The sequence below is a fragment of the Musca autumnalis genome, unplaced genomic scaffold, assembly GCF_047663935.1.
Source record: "Musca autumnalis isolate F117 unplaced genomic scaffold, ASM4766393v1 scaffold_2, whole genome shotgun sequence".
In the NCBI taxonomy this organism is placed as follows: Eukaryota; Metazoa; Arthropoda; class Insecta; order Diptera; family Muscidae; genus Musca; species Musca autumnalis.
Genome location: NW_027411755.1, coordinates 175079634 through 175097815, shown reverse-complemented (window position 1 = coordinate 175097815; position 18182 = coordinate 175079634). Strand labels below are relative to the sequence as shown.

The 18182-nt window shown below is 35.0% G+C and overlaps 1 protein-coding gene across 1 annotated transcript in view; it reads right to left on the bottom strand.

The window, feature by feature from the left end:
• The window catches only part of LOC141394864 (ATP-binding cassette subfamily G member 4), a 99694-nt gene that overhangs the window by 47045 nt on the left and 34467 nt on the right, over positions 1 to 18182 (bottom strand). The window lies entirely within an intron of this gene.

Genomic DNA, 18182 nt, shown 5'->3' with positions numbered 1-18182 from the left:
ACATGGCCTCAATATTCAACCGAAATGGCTGAAGTTTGTTATATAGTCTTCGTTGAGAGTATAAAATTTACCACCTTAAATTAGTAGGTATAGGTCCAAAACTTTCCACCTGAAATTTGTAGGTATAGGTCCTCGCCATCATATAACCCCCATAGAACGGATAGTCCCGATTTTCGGCATTTTGAAGGTTGTGGCTTCAATATATCACCGGTTGGTAAAAAATTATTTTATATACCCCCAAGAGCAAATTTGCTGAAGTGCATATACTGTTGGGCCCACTGTTCAAAAACGGTGAGGGATGCGTCCATGGAATAATTTTTTTTTGGAATCAGCATCGAAAATACCTATAGGCCATGCTTTTCGTATAGTTCTAAACCTGTTCAGAGGTTGGTAAAAAATTATTTTATATATCCCTAAGAGCAAATTTGCTGAAGTTCATATACTGTTGGGCCCGCTGTTCAAAAACGGTGAGGGATGCGTCCACGGAATAATTTTTTTTGGAATCAGCATCAAAAATACCTATAGGCCATGCTTTTCGTATAGTTCTAAACCTGTTCAGAGGTTGGTAAAAAAATATTTTATATACCCCCAAGAGCAAATTTGCTGAAGTGCATACACTGTTGGGCCCACTGTTCAAAAACGGTGAGGGATGCGTCCATGGAATATTTTTTTTTTTGGAATCAGCATCGAAAATACCTATAGGCCATGTTTTTCGTATAGTTCTAAACCTGTTCAGAGGTTGGTAAAAATTATTTTATATATCCCTAAGAGCAAATTTGTGAAGTTCATATACTGTTGGGCCCGCTGTTCAAAAACGGTGAGGGATGCATCCACGGAATAATTTTTTTTGGAATCAGCATCGAAAATACCTATAGGCCATGCTTTTCGTATAGTTCTAAACCTGTTCAGAGGTTGGTAAAAAATTATTTTATATATCCCCAAGAGCAAATTTGCTGAAGTTCATATACTATTGGGCCCACTGTTCAAAAACGGTGAGGGATGCGTCCATGGAATAATTTTTTTTGGAATCAGCATCGAAAATGCCTGTAGGCCATGCTTTTCGTATAGTTCTAAACCTGTTCATAGGTTGGTAAAAAATTATTTTATATACCCCAAGAGCAAATTTGCTGAAGTTCATACACTGTTGGGCCCACTGTTTCAAGAAAATGTTGTAGCTGTGAAAATTCTCTACAATATTGCATTTAATGATATGTCTGAATTTGGTATCCCCGCAAAGTTCATCCGGCTTTGTAAGATGACTTTAACTGATACTAGGTCCTCAGTTAAAATTGGAAAGAAAGAATTTTGTACCAAAAGAGGTTTCAGACAAGGAGACAGCCTTTCGTGTGACCTATTCAACGTTTTGCTGGAAAAGGTAATACGAGATGCAAATGTCAAAAGAAATGGCAATGGTAACTGATACCTTTAGGAAGGTCGAAGCAGAATCTGCGAAAGTGGGTCTGGCGGTAAACGGCGAAAAGTCCAAATTGATGGTGTCGACGCGCAAAGCATCTATAGAGCTCGGACCAACAGTGGAAGTTGGTACCTATAATTTTGAGGTAGTTAAAGACTTCGTCTACCTCGGCACTGCCATAAACACAACAAACAACATCAGTTGTGAAATAAGAAGAAGAATTGTATTGGCCAACAGATGCTACTATGGTTTAAATAAGTAATTTAAAAACAGAGCCACATCTCGTCAAACAAAAATAACACTATACAAAACGCTGATACTGCCCGTGCTAATGTATAGCTCCGAAGCATGGGTACTTGCGCAAGCAGATAAGGCAGTGCTTGGTGTGTTTGAGAGGAAAATCATAAGAATGAGCGATGATGAACCCGCTAAAAAGGCGTATGAATACATGCCACATGGCGGTGCACGCAGAATCGGCAGGCCTAAGCTTCGATGGAGCATACAAGTGGATGAAGAAATGAAAAGGCGCGGTATTCCAAAAAGTCAAGCGAAAAACAGAGAGGAATGGAGATCTTATTTTAGTTCGGTCTATGGAACAAATGTTCTGTAATGGTCCAACTAAGTAAGTAATGATATTTTCGTAGGTTTTACCATTTTTGAGAAGAAGTTTAAATTGGGACAATTCACTGATGTATTGACTCCTTCTGGGAACACAAAATCTATTTAACAACCGACAAATTGCATTTGGAAATTTGTATACCCCCAACGAAGATTAAGTACCAAATATTGAGGATAATATTCAAAATACGTAACGAAAATTCTATGGGGATATGAAGACTTATACCGACAAATTTCTGGTTGAAAGTTTTATATTTCCAACGAAGAATAATTACCAAATTTCAGCCATTTCGGTGGGATATTGTGGCCGCAACCTTCATAATACAGAAAATCGGAAGGTATTGTTCTATGGGGGCTATATGAAGGCGTGGACCTATAGTGACAAATTTCAGATGGAATGTTTCATAGGCCCAACGAAGGCTAAAACCAAATTTCAGGCATTTCGGTTTTAATGAGACTAAAACCTTCAAAATACCGAAAATCGGGAGGTACCTTCTATATAAAGACGTAGGCCTATTCCGACAAATCTCTGGTGGAAAGTTTTGTACCCTCAACGAAGACTAAATACCGGATTTCATTCATTTCGGTGGGATAATGACATCACAACCTTTAAGATACCAAAAATCGGGAGATGCCGTTTTATGGGGGCTATATGAAAATGTTGACCTATCCCAGCAAAAATACTACAAATCGGAACCCATTATTTTAACAAGGGCATCATGTCACCGGAAATTAGTAGTTTTTTTTGCCACTAAAAAGTCGACAAATAAGTAGCTACTCTCTGGTTAATATAAGCCGTAACTACTTATTCGTCGAATTTTAGTGGCCATAAAATAACAACTGATTTTTGGTGACATGCCCTTGTTAAAATAATGGGTAAGTAGGTCGATTTGTAATGAGTATTTTTGCTGGGTATACATCATTCTAGAGAAGAAATATCAGTATTTCTTGTCCGTTATTGACAAATTTTTGAAGAAAAGTTTTTGTAGTCCCAATGAAGATTTAATAACAAATTTCAGCCATTTCAATGGGATAATTAGGCTAAAACCTTTTCAATAACGAAAATTGGGAGGCACGTTCTGTGGGGGCTATATCAAAACGTCGCACAGTGCGAAATGTGGGAACTTTAGTGGAACTTTACTCAAAAATTAAAGAACATACAACTAATGGTATTCTTATTGAATTCCATTGCTAAGTATCCCGTGACAAATGCCTCATATTCAGTTTTGCGATTTACCCCATAAAACAACTAGAAATGCGCTTAAAAGTTGCACTTTTATTTAACAATATTTATTTTCCTTAAAAGTTGCTTTAAGCTTTGCTTAATTAATAGATTGATACAAACAAATGGTAAGTTAGTTAACTATAGCTTTTTCGCTTTTATAATTCTTGACAATTTTTTAATTATTTGGCGTTTATAGAGTTTTAATATCTAATTGGTTTTGGTTGTCAAACGTTCCCCAAAAATATGCTTTTTTAAAATTCTACCAAAAATTTTTTTCTTTTATAATCTTTGGAGATTTTTATATGAGTTTTGGTGAGTTGCAGAATAAATCGCACATTTTCTGAGAAGTAGGATATTTTTCTTTGGACAAACCAAAACATAGTTGCAGGTTCGTGCCGGTTTGAGAGATATGCGACTTGTTCAAATTGACATTGGAATATTCATATATCAATATTTGATAGAAGAACCGGCATAGACCTCATTGTTGGTTCGTTTGTGTCAAAATGGGTTCATCATTACTAAGAAATGTCGACACCGATACGTGTGGGCTATAGGCTACCGCGGGTCATCCACATACGACCCGCAAATATAAGAAACATTTTTGGAAAATTTTAGTAAGCTACGTCCTTTACATTAAAAGTTATGAGTAAAGTTCCACTAAAGTGCCCATATTTCGCACTGTGAGTCGTCGGACGGACATGGTTATATCGACTTACAATTGTATGCTGATCATGAATACATATGGGGATTTCTGAGTGAAATCGGACACTTTTCAAAAAAGTGTTTTTTTATCTGCTACTCATTGCAAAGATTTTAGTATATTTCAGATTTTATTTAATAACGGTTCCAGAGATATTGAGCCTTTAAAAAGTCGAATTCTGTAAAAACTATATGCCAGAAAATACTCATAACTTCTTTAATACTGGTCAAATTTGAAAAAATCATTGTTTTTTCTATTTTTTTTTTTTTTTTGATTTATCAGCTTTTTAATAAAAAAGAGAAAAAAATGCACAGCGGGATTGGGTCAATTTTCGCGATTTAATATTTAAAATCAAAGATTGTATTTTTCGATTTTCCCTACAAAAAAACCAGTTGGTAGATCCCTACCAGCCGCTAATAATCCCGCATAGCTACCTCATGTGGGTAGTTATAAAAATTTCATCTCAACCTTACAAAAAATGACAACAATTAAAACATAATCGTCAAAAAAAAATAAACAAAACGGTGTATAATAGAATAGTTCATTTTAAGTCTAAAAATATAAGTTATGTTATTTAACCCATAAGAAATTTAGTCATCAGTGAGCATAACATATCACTGGACATCTTCATCACAATTCCGGTAGACATCGAAATTGATTATCTCAGAAATACACCAGCCTGGGTAATAAACCGATAAAAGTATTATTGTATGTTCCTTTTGGGGAAAGTATTTGACGGGCAAATATCCGAATTGGGTACTTATAGAAAAGTAGTTAACCGGGAAAGATTGAACTCATTTATTTGAAAAAACTTTGGGGATTTAAGTTGTGAGGCAATTAAACGGGAAAGGCAGTTAAGCAGAGAGGTAGATAACCGGGGTGCAGTGTAAAATGAAGAAATAAAAACGTAAGTTGCGAACATTTTTGCGGTATTTCACCAGATGGAAATTTTTAATGGAGTGGAGTTGGAGTCCATGTCGAAGGCTGAACCAGTGATGGGAAGGTAACATAAAAACCTTTAGGGTGATGAAGCAAAATCAGATGCGCATTGATTAAATGGATAACGGAGGAAGTAAGCTCAAATGTGATTGAATTTAATGGAAACTTTTTTAATTTGTGTTTTTATAATAAAATTCTTTGTATTCTTGTTTTAAACAAATAATAAATGCATTCTATTTATTCTGGGATATTTCGCAATGGCTTGCATGCATCAAAAGCCGTGATTTGGATCGAAGCAAAATGGAGTGCATCCTAGCTGCGCGCTCTCTTGTAAAATTTATAAGTGAATTCATAGGAAAAGATGTACTCCAACGGCACTTGTACTGCCCAGCAAAAACTTTTTGCTGCGCAACAATACATAACAGTGGAGAAGGTTTGTCTTGTTTTTCAAACACTTTCGTTAGGGTTGTGTGAGGTTGCCAAAGAAATACTTCTCATTGAAGTTTTTTCTTTGGTCACGTTTATACTTCGAGCTGACGATTGATATATGGGTATAAAAAGTTTTTTGTTGAAGTTATTGAAAAATAAATTCGGTGGAGAATATCCATAACAATAAATTGATGAGATTCCGTGGCGAGAATTGAAACTACAGTATTCCCTGCCATATCCCTTGGCAAAAACTGCCAAATTTACTTCAGTAATAAATTAGTTGTTTTAAAATATTAAAACAACAACAATGTGATTAAGACAGACTATTTTGAAAAAAAAAAAAAACAAAATTGCAAAATCTATCCCAATAAAAAACGCCTTCAATGAACTTAGGAATTTATCTTATACGTCTTAAATAGTACTTCATTTTCGATTTTAAAAACGGATTAGCAATTATTGAATAGGACTTGACATTTTTGTAATTAATTGTTATTTAATACAAAAAATTTCAATCACTGATAAAATGTTTTTTTTTTATTAAATAGACGATAAAACAACAAACAATACAATAAAAGGTTTTTTGTTCAAATTGGACAAATATTAAAGAAGTTATGGGTATTTCCTTGCATATAGGTTTTTTTCACTTTTTGAAAAATTTTCCGATTTCACTCAGAAATCCCCATATACTTTATAGGGTCTCCGACTAATATTTTGATGTGTTACAAACGGAATGACAAATTTAATTATAGCCTCCATATTATGGTGGGCGGCAGGGACGTACGCAGGATTTCATTTCGGGGGGGCCCAACTTGACAAAAAATCATGAAAATTAAAAATGGTGTGTAGGGTTGCTTCAACAAAAATCAAACTGATTCGATAGCATGTCTTAAAGTGAACTTATCGGAAATTTTCTTTTGAGGTACTGGATGAAGTGAACAAATATAGTCCATATTTGAACCTGATCTATATCTGATATATTAGGATGTGTAAAGTATGGACCAATTCGGCCACTCCCTTCAAAAGTTACCGTACGAACAATTTTTCCGAACATTTTTGAAATTTTGTGGGTGAGGTACATGAAGGAGTGGACCAATATGGCTTATCTTCGAACTTAAACTATGTTTGGACAAAATATTACTAAGGCCAAGTTTTGGACCCAATCGGCAGATCCGTTCAAGAGTTATCTTGCGCTCCAACCACCTCACACGGTGTCATAAGGGGTTTGTGCAACTTTTAGGATATTTTCTCAGGAAGTATGGACTTGCCCCTGATAAGACTTGTACCGTCGTATGGGGGGCAGTGAATACAAAACTAAAACCAAAATTAAATTAAAACCAAACAAATTGTCTGAAACACATTTCGTCCAAACATACTTGGGGTCTAAAACCGTTATTTCGATGAGGCACATTTTGCCCGTATGAAAGTGTATATACCCTCGTTAGCATAAATGCTGAGGGTATAAATATAGGTTAACTTTTTGGTATATCCCAGAATTTTAAAAGTACAGAGAATTGCCATTATTTCTGCTATCGCAAGATTTTCAGTATTTCAAAGCTCTTAATCTAATTTTTAGAATATCAGCTGTAATACAGATTTTGGGATTCCTTTTTGTGAAAGAGCCTCCATGCAGAAAGTGGTTAAAATATATCCACGTTTTAATCCAATCCCTACTTAACTATATTCGCGAGTAGGACGAATTGAGCTATACAGGAGTTATAGGGTTTAGGGGTATAGTTCGACCCGAACATAACGCCTCATTTTTTTTAATTACATATCGAAATACCCATACGACTTCTATAAATTAATTACCTTTAAAAAGAAGAATAACACGAATCTGCGAGCACAGATTGGACTTCTATATATAGCTATTGTGTTGATAACCTAAGAATAAACTATTCTTTAATGCCATAAAAACACCAAATTTGATTAATTAAAAACTTTAGAAATTTAAAAACGGACGATACAGACTACGATTCATAGACTCCAAATCCTTCACAGAGTACTGTTTGAGACTACAAAACTTATATTTGGACTAAGCCACAGCATGGCCGATCAAATATCTCAGAAACCAATTGGCAAACTCTAGCTAAGTCGTGACAAAATAATATAAGTGGAAAGTGTTCATAGATGAGAAAAATCCAAAAACAAGAAAAAAATCGCTGGATGGATTTTTAAATAAATGGCGCTCAAAGTTCACATCTTTAGGTGTCTTTTAGGTTTTCACGGTTTTGCTTGGAAATTGCAAGTCCTATCGTAATGGGACTAAAAATTGTTGTAGCTGTAAAAAGTCTCTACAAGATTGGCCTTTACTACTTTTTCCTAAGTTTTACCATTTTTGAGATATAGAAGTTCAAATTGGGACAATGCACTGACTGTATCGCCTCCTTATAAAACAATATCATGTATGGTGTCCTTAACTAACTTTAGTTGAAAACGGCTTACACCTGGGAAAATATATGGAGGGATTTTTAAATAAATCGCGGTCAAAGTTCATATTTTTAGGTTCATTTTAGATTTTCAGGATTTTGCTGGAAGCGGCAAGTCCTATCGAAAGGCAACTAAGGAAAGTGTTGTAGCAGTGAAAATTCTCTTTAACAGTTTCTTTAGTCCCATTTCGATAGGACTTGAACTTTGATCGCGATTAATTTGAAAATTCCTCCGGCGATTTTTTTTCTCATCTATGAATAGTTACTGCGCCCACAAGCCATTTTAGTTGGTCTCCTTAGTATTTAGAGCTTTGAAGCATGGACTTTCCCCCTCAAAATTTGATATCGCAGTAAACAAGACTACAAATGTCAAAAAAAGTCCAAAGGATCAGTCTTAAGCTGCACTTATGTTGAATTTTGAGAGGGACGAACTTGTTGTACATTTGGAAAAAAATTTTATTTGAAGAACTGGACCGATATAATCAATTTTAGGTTCGATATATTTCTGGAAGAAATACTGCGATGTGGAAAGTTCAGATCGAATCGATTACTAACATTTTAGCGAAATTTTTTTCTTTACGAGATCCAAAACTTTGATCAAATCGGTTGATCCGTTCGAAAGTTATCATGCGCTCCAGCCTGCCAGACAACTGAGATACAGACGGACGGGCTGTCCGTCCAAACATATCGCTCATTTACTCATAGAGTGGCATAACTCAAAACGGGTTTTTTGAGTTAGCAATTTCTATTTCTTTCTACGACTTCTATTTTATCTTGTGTCAAATGTTCATGTGGATATCTCTAAAAATCAACGAGTTACTTGTTTTCTAGGAGTTTGGCATAAATCAACAAAAAGGGTTTTTGAGGTTATAAAGCACTAAAACAATTCGAATCATGCTTGATCTTGCACAGAAATTTAGCATATCTGGCAAGATCTGTACAAAAGATGATCCCAATAGTTATTTTATTTTTTGTGTATTACCATTTTTAAGTTGGGAAGTCAAATTTAATTCCGCAACTTAAAACGCGTTTTTCTCGAAAATTGATTTTTTGAAATATAAATGAGCGATATGTGCAATTATAGGGAAAAATGCAAGTGAGTATGCTACATATAGCAGATTTAGCAGTTTTTGACGAACACAAATTCATTTTTCTTCATAATTTTCTCCTCTAGTTTAGCAACAAGTAAAAAAATGTTGGTGAACGCAGCGAAACAAATTTCTAATTGGCTTTCAATATATAGTCCACGAAGAACGCTTCATACATTTTGTCCAATAGACATTTTTCATGCACTTCCATTCCCACAATACTGAATTATTTTGGATTCAGGATGAGTGTAAAGCCTCGAGACCTCAATATAGCTTGAATAAGACATAACAAATATGGAGTATATTCATTACAGAATTCGTATTTAATACTGGAATTATGTGGCATGAAGACGTAATTCAGATTTCATTGGAAGTTTCTCCCAAAAGGAGTACACAAACAAAAAATTTGAAAAAAATCTTACATAACTTGATTTGATGTACATTTTCTGTACAGAAACTTCATATATGTATATAAGATAGATATATAAGTTTTCATTTGAAATCTCCTAACATAAAAAATGTTTATGACAAAGAAAAAAATTTAATAATTGGTTACAGTAGCTTAATAAATTTTGTTCGACCAAACCATTTCGGGGGGGGGGCCCGGGCCCCCCTGCGTACTTCCCTGGTGGGCGGTATAAAAATAGATATCACTCCTCTCAGTGAAGTGACGGAAGATCAGTTTAATGCCATCCCTTCAGTCCTTAATATTAATTTTATGATTGGTGAAGAGTGCTTTCATAATTGCTCATCAAATCCTTTACAAGGAAGTACAGTACAAATCTCGACAATCTTGACACCACATTTTTGAGCGGTATTCGAATCGACGAGTTTCCGAATTAGTTCATCTTGCTAGCGGGTACTGTGTCACCTTGTTATTGTACCATGAATGGAGGATGTTGTTAATGTATTACACACATTTTAAATATTTAAAGCAAAAATATTTGATTACATAGTAACCATGTGTAGAATATAGAGATTTTAGGTAGTGACATATAATTAAACTACTGATTGCGGTAAATACTTGGCTCCCAGTAGCACATACTAGACAAGTGATAAGAGTTCATTGCTCTCCCCCTGTGATGTTTCAACTAGACTGTATTAAGTACATAGTATAGATAAGGCAACTAGTGCGATGTTGATCATTGTATTATAATGAGGTTGATTCATAATTTGTATGACATATTATAGTATGTGCCGGCAGGGTTTTTTTTTGAGGTTTTGAGCTATTATCTCAGGAAGTATGGATTTGCACCCGAAAAAAGTTGTACCGTTGTACAGGAGGCCGCAAAAACTGAACCTGCTAAAAAAAATCAAAACCATGCGAGAGGAGCTCTTAATTTTCACTTTTTCGAGTTTTGTGTGGGTGGTACACGAAAGAGTGGACCCTATTCGAACCCGATCTATATGTGGAATGAACAATACAATGTGCAAGGTTGGAATAAATCGATTGCTCTATTTGAGAGTTATCGTTCGCACTATTTTACAGAACAAATTTTGAACTTTTGTGGGGTAGGTAACCGAAGGAGTGAACCGATATGGCCCATCTTCGAACATAAACTATTCCCCGCACTCACGAAACTTCTCCACCAAAAGCTGTCAACATAAGTCCATGTTCAGGAATTTTATGTTTTTATTTTGAGATTTTTAGCTACAATTTAGAAACAAACTAGTTGTAATTTGACATTTTAGGTTCCATTCAGTCACGAAAGGTATTCTCCGAAAATTGTCAACATAGATAGCCGCTATATAACGATATTTTCGGTATTTTGAGGGTATTTTGAATGAATTTGAGGTTTCCTGCAGTCACGAAACTTTTTTCAAGCACTCACAACAATGCACCCACAACAGATATATCGAAACATGGAGCTAGCTTCGATATAGGGTATACAGTAATTTCTGGTTACCTGCATCATTCATACCTGCATTTTGGCGTTTCCTAACCAAAAATCATTTTTTAGGCAACTATTCTCTAGATTCCTTTCAATATATTATGTTTTACTGCACATTCAATAGCTGCATTTTGGGCAGAGCTACATCAACTTTTGATTTGATTTTATTTTAATTTGGTTGTAGAATTTTTATATAGCTGCACAAGAAAAGCATTTTAAATTTTTTTTTGCGAACTCAAAACATGCACAAAATTCAACCAATCTGATTTTGTATTGACAAGAAGGGTGCAAAACAAAGACAGCACTAGAAAATAGAATTCAAAGTAAAAAATATAACGTTTTCTTTCCCGCGCATGAAATGACTCTCACTTTATTATTTCAACATTGCTTAGCTGCACATCATAGGCACGTAAGCAATATTAAAGATATCTGCTTTGTTGGGCAGGTTAGCGAATTTAAGCTTCCTGCATTTTGGGCATTCCTGCACAAGAAGTCTTGCAATTTTTGAATGTGCAGGTAAGCAAAAAATACTGTATACACTTTACGGGCAAAATATGCCTCATCGAAATGATAGTTTTCGACCCCAAGTATGTTTGGACGAAATGTGTTTCAGACAATTTGGAGTTGATTTAGCCATGTCCGCCCGTCTGTCTGGCTGGCTGGAGCGCACGATAACTCTCGAACGGATCAACCGATTCGGTCTAAAATTTGGCTTTCGTAATATTTTGTCCAAACTTAGTTTAAGTTCGAAGATGGGTTATATCGGTCCACTCCTTCCGGTACCTCCCTCACAAAAGTTCGGAAATGTTCGGAAAATTTGTGCGCACTATAACTCTTGAAGGGAGTAACCGATTCGGGACATACTATGCACATCGCGAAATTTCTACAAGACTTAGATGAGATTCTAGTATCGGTCCACTCCTTCGGGTACCTCCCACACAAAATTTCGGAAAAGTTCAGTTTAGGACCAGTTCTTGAATCTCTTTGATTTTTGTTATAGCAACTTGTATTTACTGACCCGCTTACGACGGTACATAACTCCATACTTCCTGAGAAAATAGCCTGAAAGATGCAATTACCCCTATGACACCGTGTGTAGTGGTTGTAGCGCAATATAACTCTCGAATGGATCTGCTGATTCGGTGCACAATGTGGGCTTCGTAATATTTTGTGCAAACATAGTTTAAGTTTGAAGATAAGCCATATCGGTCCACTCCTTCAGGTACCTCCCCACAAAAGTTCAAAAACGTTCGGAAAAATTTTTCGCACAATAACTCTTGAAGAGAGTGACCGATTTAGTCCATACTTTACACATCCTAATATGTCTACCAGATTTATATCAGGTTCGAATACGGAATATATTTGTGCACTCCTTCGGGTACATATCACACAAAATTACGGATAAGTTCACTTTAAGACCTGCTCTCGAAACACTTTGATTTTTTTGAAGAAACTTGCATTCGCTGCCTCAATTACGACGGTAAAAGTTTTTTCAGGGGCAAGTCCATACTTATTGATAAAACAGCCCGAAAGGTATAAAAAACCCTACGGTACCATACCACGATAACTCTCGAACTAACCGATTTGTTACAAAATTTGGCCTTCCTGATATTTTGTCATACTTTCAGTTCGAAAATATCCAATACCGGCCCACAACTTCCGGTAGTTCCCTCGAATATTTAAAAACTGTCACTTAAATGACATGCACGATTCCTCTTAAACAAATTTGGTCCAAACTTTGGATCTCCTAACATTTTATCCAAATTTAGTTTAACTTCTAAAATGGAGGTACCCCTCGTCCACAAAGGTTCAACATTTGTGTCTAAGTGCAGTTTAAGGTCTGTTCGAAGATTCTTTGGAAATGTATGCCGATGCTGTTCGTTGTTGTCCTGCTTACAACGGTAATATGTTTTCCGTGGACAAATCTATGCTTCCTGACATACTAGTCCATAAGTTATACGATGACCCACTGAAATGACTAGTGGTAGATATATCCTAAAATAAGATCCACTTCCATAATGGACTATGTCGGTCCATTCCTTTAAGTACCTCCTCAACACTTTTGAACTTTAATCCTAATCCATATTTTCGTCGGCAAGTTCAAATGTCCAAAAATGCCACAAAATTATGCAAATACCATAAATACATCTGATCTGAACGTAGATAAAAGTTTCAATTCACATAGGCTGAGGGTATAGCTCTGTCGGCAAAGCCGTCTGATCCTTTTTTACTTGTTTTAAAAGATGCTTATAATTTTTTTCCTTAACGAAACATATATTTCTTGAGGGGACAGACCCTGTTATTTTAGTCGTTTGACCTGAAGCTGGCGTACAAATGATGTGTTTGTTAGAACCGCTATATCTCAAGAACGGTTCCTTCTAGGAAAAAATTATAAAGACCAAACTTGTAGAGAATTTTTCTACAATATTTGCTTTAGTCACTTTCTGATTAGACACACCGTTTTCATGAAAAATTTGATTGATAAGAGAAACATATCTTAAGCGTTAATTTCTTTATTAACTGGGGGATATATCACCTTCAAGCCACGGTTGACAGCTGCCTAATAGTATATACCACAATGTAGAATATATCTAAACAAACATCTTAATTATTTAGTGAGGAATTGTGGCCCCTTAGTAACACGCTACATTCAACAAATATATAATTTATTTAATAAGTTTTTAAAATAACATTGTTCTATTAATTAATTCTACTATCTATTCATTTGTTGGGCGAAGTCCACTGCTTGTCATTATAACAGACATACCTTTCTATATGACTGGTTTATCAAAATGTGACCGACAATGTGTAATTGCACCATATATCAGTTAATAAACAAGATATGTCTCATGGCTATTAACCTACTAATTATATATAATAACAACTATATAATTGTTAGAATATAGTTCAAGATTTTATCATTGTAGGCAAAGTGTACTTGTTTCAAGTTTGTGGGTCTCCAATTGATCCACTTTGTAAAAATATACATACAAAAACATACAATATCTCTCATGATAACATAGGTGTGGATTCGAATCCTGTTTCGAAAGAATGATATTTATCAAAATTAAATATATTTTTTTAATTATTTTTCAATTACACAGATCAATTTTCACTCACTATAAAATAATAATAACAAATAATGACCTTTTAACACCAAACAAAAAGCGAGTCAGTAATAGACTTGTAATTTATGAGAGTATTGACATTCCCACAGCTGCGAAACAAATGACGTTTGTATTTACATACAAATACAAGTTGACCACGAGACAATGACTGATTTTTCTATTTAAAAAAAATTAATAATTATTGACATTATTCCCTGCATGTGATTTATTATAGCGGTTGATTATTGGAGCAAATAAACAAAAGCGAATAATTACATGTGCAATGGGATTATTATTGTATCGGACAGTAATAGTATTTAAAATTATTGACACGTTCAATACAAAATCACATGTTTTTAATGTGCTTTTGAAAAAAAAGCATAGAAATAATTTGCAATAGTAATGACGTACATATGTATTAGAACGGAACGTGACAAGTTCAAGTTCTAGATCCATTAAAAAAAGTCAATCAGTTTTAATTGAACATTAGCGACTAAAAACGAATCACTTCGAAATATCAGCAACATATAGCTGCAAAAAACGAACAACAGCAACCCAGCAAAAACTCCCATTACCCAAATGATGGGTTTTTATAGCATTTCTGAATAGCAAATATTTCAAACCAGGGCATGTCACATCAAATATGAATTTTTTGTGACCACTACAAGTCGACAAAATTAAATTTCTTCCACATTTACAAAAATGTACACGCAGAAAAATATATGTTAGAAATATGTTTTGATCCAAACAAATATTTGGTTGGGACTGTTTGCAAACAAATATATGTTTGGATCCAAAGATAATTTGTTTGTATCCAAACAAATATATGTTTGCCACATTTTGTAACATATCTCAATTTTATTTGTTTGTGTACCAACATATTTTTTTATGTTAGAACATATTTTTTATGGGTGGAGAGAGGATTTTTGTCAAAGAGAGTACCAACAGGGCTCTCGCGGCTGCGCAATGCTGTTTTATAATAAGGAACTGTGTGTATGGCAGCATCCGGCAAAAAGGGGCACACGTGCCCTTGATGAGAATAACAACAGAACACCCACCACTCAGTCTTCGTTCACAAGTCAATGAAGAAGGTTCTGCTGTCGCTTGTTTCAATGATTTTTAGCAGGGCTGCCAAGTTGGTGGTTTTCCCGCTACTTGTGGTGATTTTTGACGTACAAAAACCACTGTTTAAGCAGGAATGTCAACTGTTATAAGGTAAAAATCGCTACAGACCTATGGTGCGTATGTGGCTATAGCGATTTTTACCTCGGAGCAGTTGGCATCCCTGATTTTTAGTTTTAACAATGCATTAACGCACACTCTATTTGTGGAGAGAGCGAGAGAGAGTCGTATGCGTGAGACCGCAAACAATGTGTTTGTATTAGTGCCGATACCTGGTGTATGGTGTAATATGAGACGCAGAAGCTTTGGTGGTGTGTATGCGGTCAAACACGTATGTTTCGTGCTTTGTTGTTAACCAACGTAGCAAGAGGAAAAGAAAAAATTTTATTAATTATATTGTTCTTTTTTCTTCAGTTTTCTAAATGCAATCGTTGGGTAAAGGCGGTAAAGTGAGCGAATAAATCAATGTTTTGTGTTTTACTTAAGTGTGGAGTATTCCCCCATTGGCTTAACTTCATCATTACCTTTGAGAGTAATGTTTACAAAACGCAATGACAGCCTGCAAAATTTACTAATCGCTACCAATATCATGATTTCATCCCGGCGAAGGGAATTATCAATTGGCTTTTCAGTTTTTGAAATGATGATTTTTCTAGTTTTGTGTTTTCTTAAAAAAATTGTGCTTTTTAGTAAATTAACTGCCCAATACATATTATAATTGGAAATTTTATAATTGAATCAAAAAGGTGAATGGAAATATTTTATTGGACAAGGAAGAAATCGCATTTAATATTGGTAATTACATCAATATTTTTTCATGTACATACATATGTGTGTATGTACATATGTATATTTGAAATATGGATGTACCTATTTATTATATTATATAATTATTTGATTCCAGAGGCCGATTTCCCGCTGATGATTTTAACTTTGAGGAAAATGTGTTTTATTTCACAACTAAGGAGAAGCGTTCAACGATGTTTCTATATATTTTTTTCTTTTTAAAAGTGTGACTTTTTATAAATTATTTTATTCAGTTTTTCATTTATTAAAGTCAAAGACATAGAACAGATAAGACTAGACAAAATGCATGCAACAAAAAATGTGTACGAAACTTTGTATACATTACCCTTAACAGGTTGCAGTTAATTCAAAACCGCAACCAAGGGGGAACATTTCATGTAATGGTATCAGAAACGAAATTTATGAATTCAAGGATCTATTCAAGAATAATTCCATGTCAATTGGATCGGAAAATTCGGTTAAATACGTAAAAATATATAAAAGAAAAAAATGTTATTTCACCATATCGTAACATAACATTATGTTAAATTCAAAAGCCATTCACTGAAGAATGATAGCAAAAAATGTCTTATCTTGTTGTATTTATGTCTTTGTTAAAGTCTGTTATGTATTTCTTTGGAATTTTTTATGTACTTATGTGTCTGTTATTGCTTTTGTGCTTGGTATTTCAATAAACCACCACCATTTATAAATGTGTGTATATGTTAGAGATAGCCAGTGAGCGCTTACTGAGAGCAAATAAGCATACATTTCAATGTGTTTTACATTGACATTTACTCTCCCTTGCTCTAAGAAAGCGTCCACTGTTGTTTGTTTTTTTTTTTTGTGGCTTTTGGGTTCGTATTTCTTTGCACCCAAACATATATTTGTTTGGGACTGATGGTAAACAAATATATTTTTGGGACATATGTTAGAGAAGCCTTTTTTCCCCCGTGTAGGGGAGAATTAATGTTTAATTTCAACACACTCCACATTTTTATTTTGTCCGCTACTGAGTTTCTGATTCATAGAGAACTCGAAATATGAAAAATTCTACCATTGTAGTAGAGACCGTGAAAACAAACAACAACAAATTTCAAATAGATCCGAGACGAGTCCTTAAACTGTACTTTTCCCAAATTTTGTGTAGGAGGTACGCGAATTACCGGACCGATATAGTCCATATTCTAACCTGATACATGACTGGATGAAATAATACAATCTTGAAATTTTGAACCAATCAGAAACTCCATTTTAATTGGTACCGTCAGGGTTTCATGGAGACCCCGAGAAAATTGGAGCTGAAAAAATTTAAACGAATTTTGTATGGAATGTACCCGAAGGAGTGGGCCGACATAGTCCATATTCGAACCTGATAAATATCTGGAAGAAATCGAAAGTTATTGTTCACACCATTTTACAGAAAAATGTTGAACTTTTATAGTGAGGTACCCGAAGGAGTGAACCGATATAGCCGGTCTTCGAAGAACTTAAACTAGCTTGGGCAAAATATTACGATATGCAAAATTTGGTTCGAATCGGTTGATGCGTTCAAGAGTTATCATGCTCACCAGACAGACATACCGACGGTCAGACAGGGTAAATCGACTCCAAATTGTTTGAAACTAATTTCGGTCAAATATACTTGGGTATAAAACCATTATTTCGATGACGCACATTTTTGGTCGTATCAAAATGTATACCCTTTCTAGCCTAAAGGCTGAGGGTATAAAAAATATAAGCCAACGAAGAGCGCGACCGTTGCGTCACTTTTTTTGGGTTATAATACTTTTGTGTCCTTTTTTGATATAACGGCCATAGAACGGTACCTTCCAACTTTGGGTATTTCGAAGGTTTTTTCTATCGGAATCAATGACAAAACTACTGACAACGATAGGGAACCTACTATTCCACCATTCTGATAACTAAAATGGCATAAAAAGCAAACAATTTAGAAATTATTAATCGATTATTGTGGTGCATCATTTTTATACCCTCAGCCTTTAGGCTAAGGAGGGTATATACACTTTGATACGATGAAAATGTGCCTCATCGAAATAATGGTTTTAGACCCCAAGTATGTTTGGACGAAATGTGTTTCAGACAATTTGGAGTCGATCTAGCCATGTCCGTCTGTCTGTCTGTCCTGCTGACTGGAGCGCACGATAACTCTCGAACGGATGAACCGATTCGGTTCAAATTTTGGCTTTCGTAATATTTTGTCCAAACTTAGTTTAAGTTCGAAGATGAGCTACATCGGTCCACTTCTTCCGGTACCTCCCCCACAAAAGTTCGAAAATGTTCGGAAAGTTTGTGCGCACGATAACTCTTGAAGGGAGTGACCGATTTGGTCTATACTTTGTATAGCGTAAACTTTCTACCAGAGTAATGTGAGGTTCCAATATGGTCTCAAAGGTCCACTTCTTCGGGTACCTC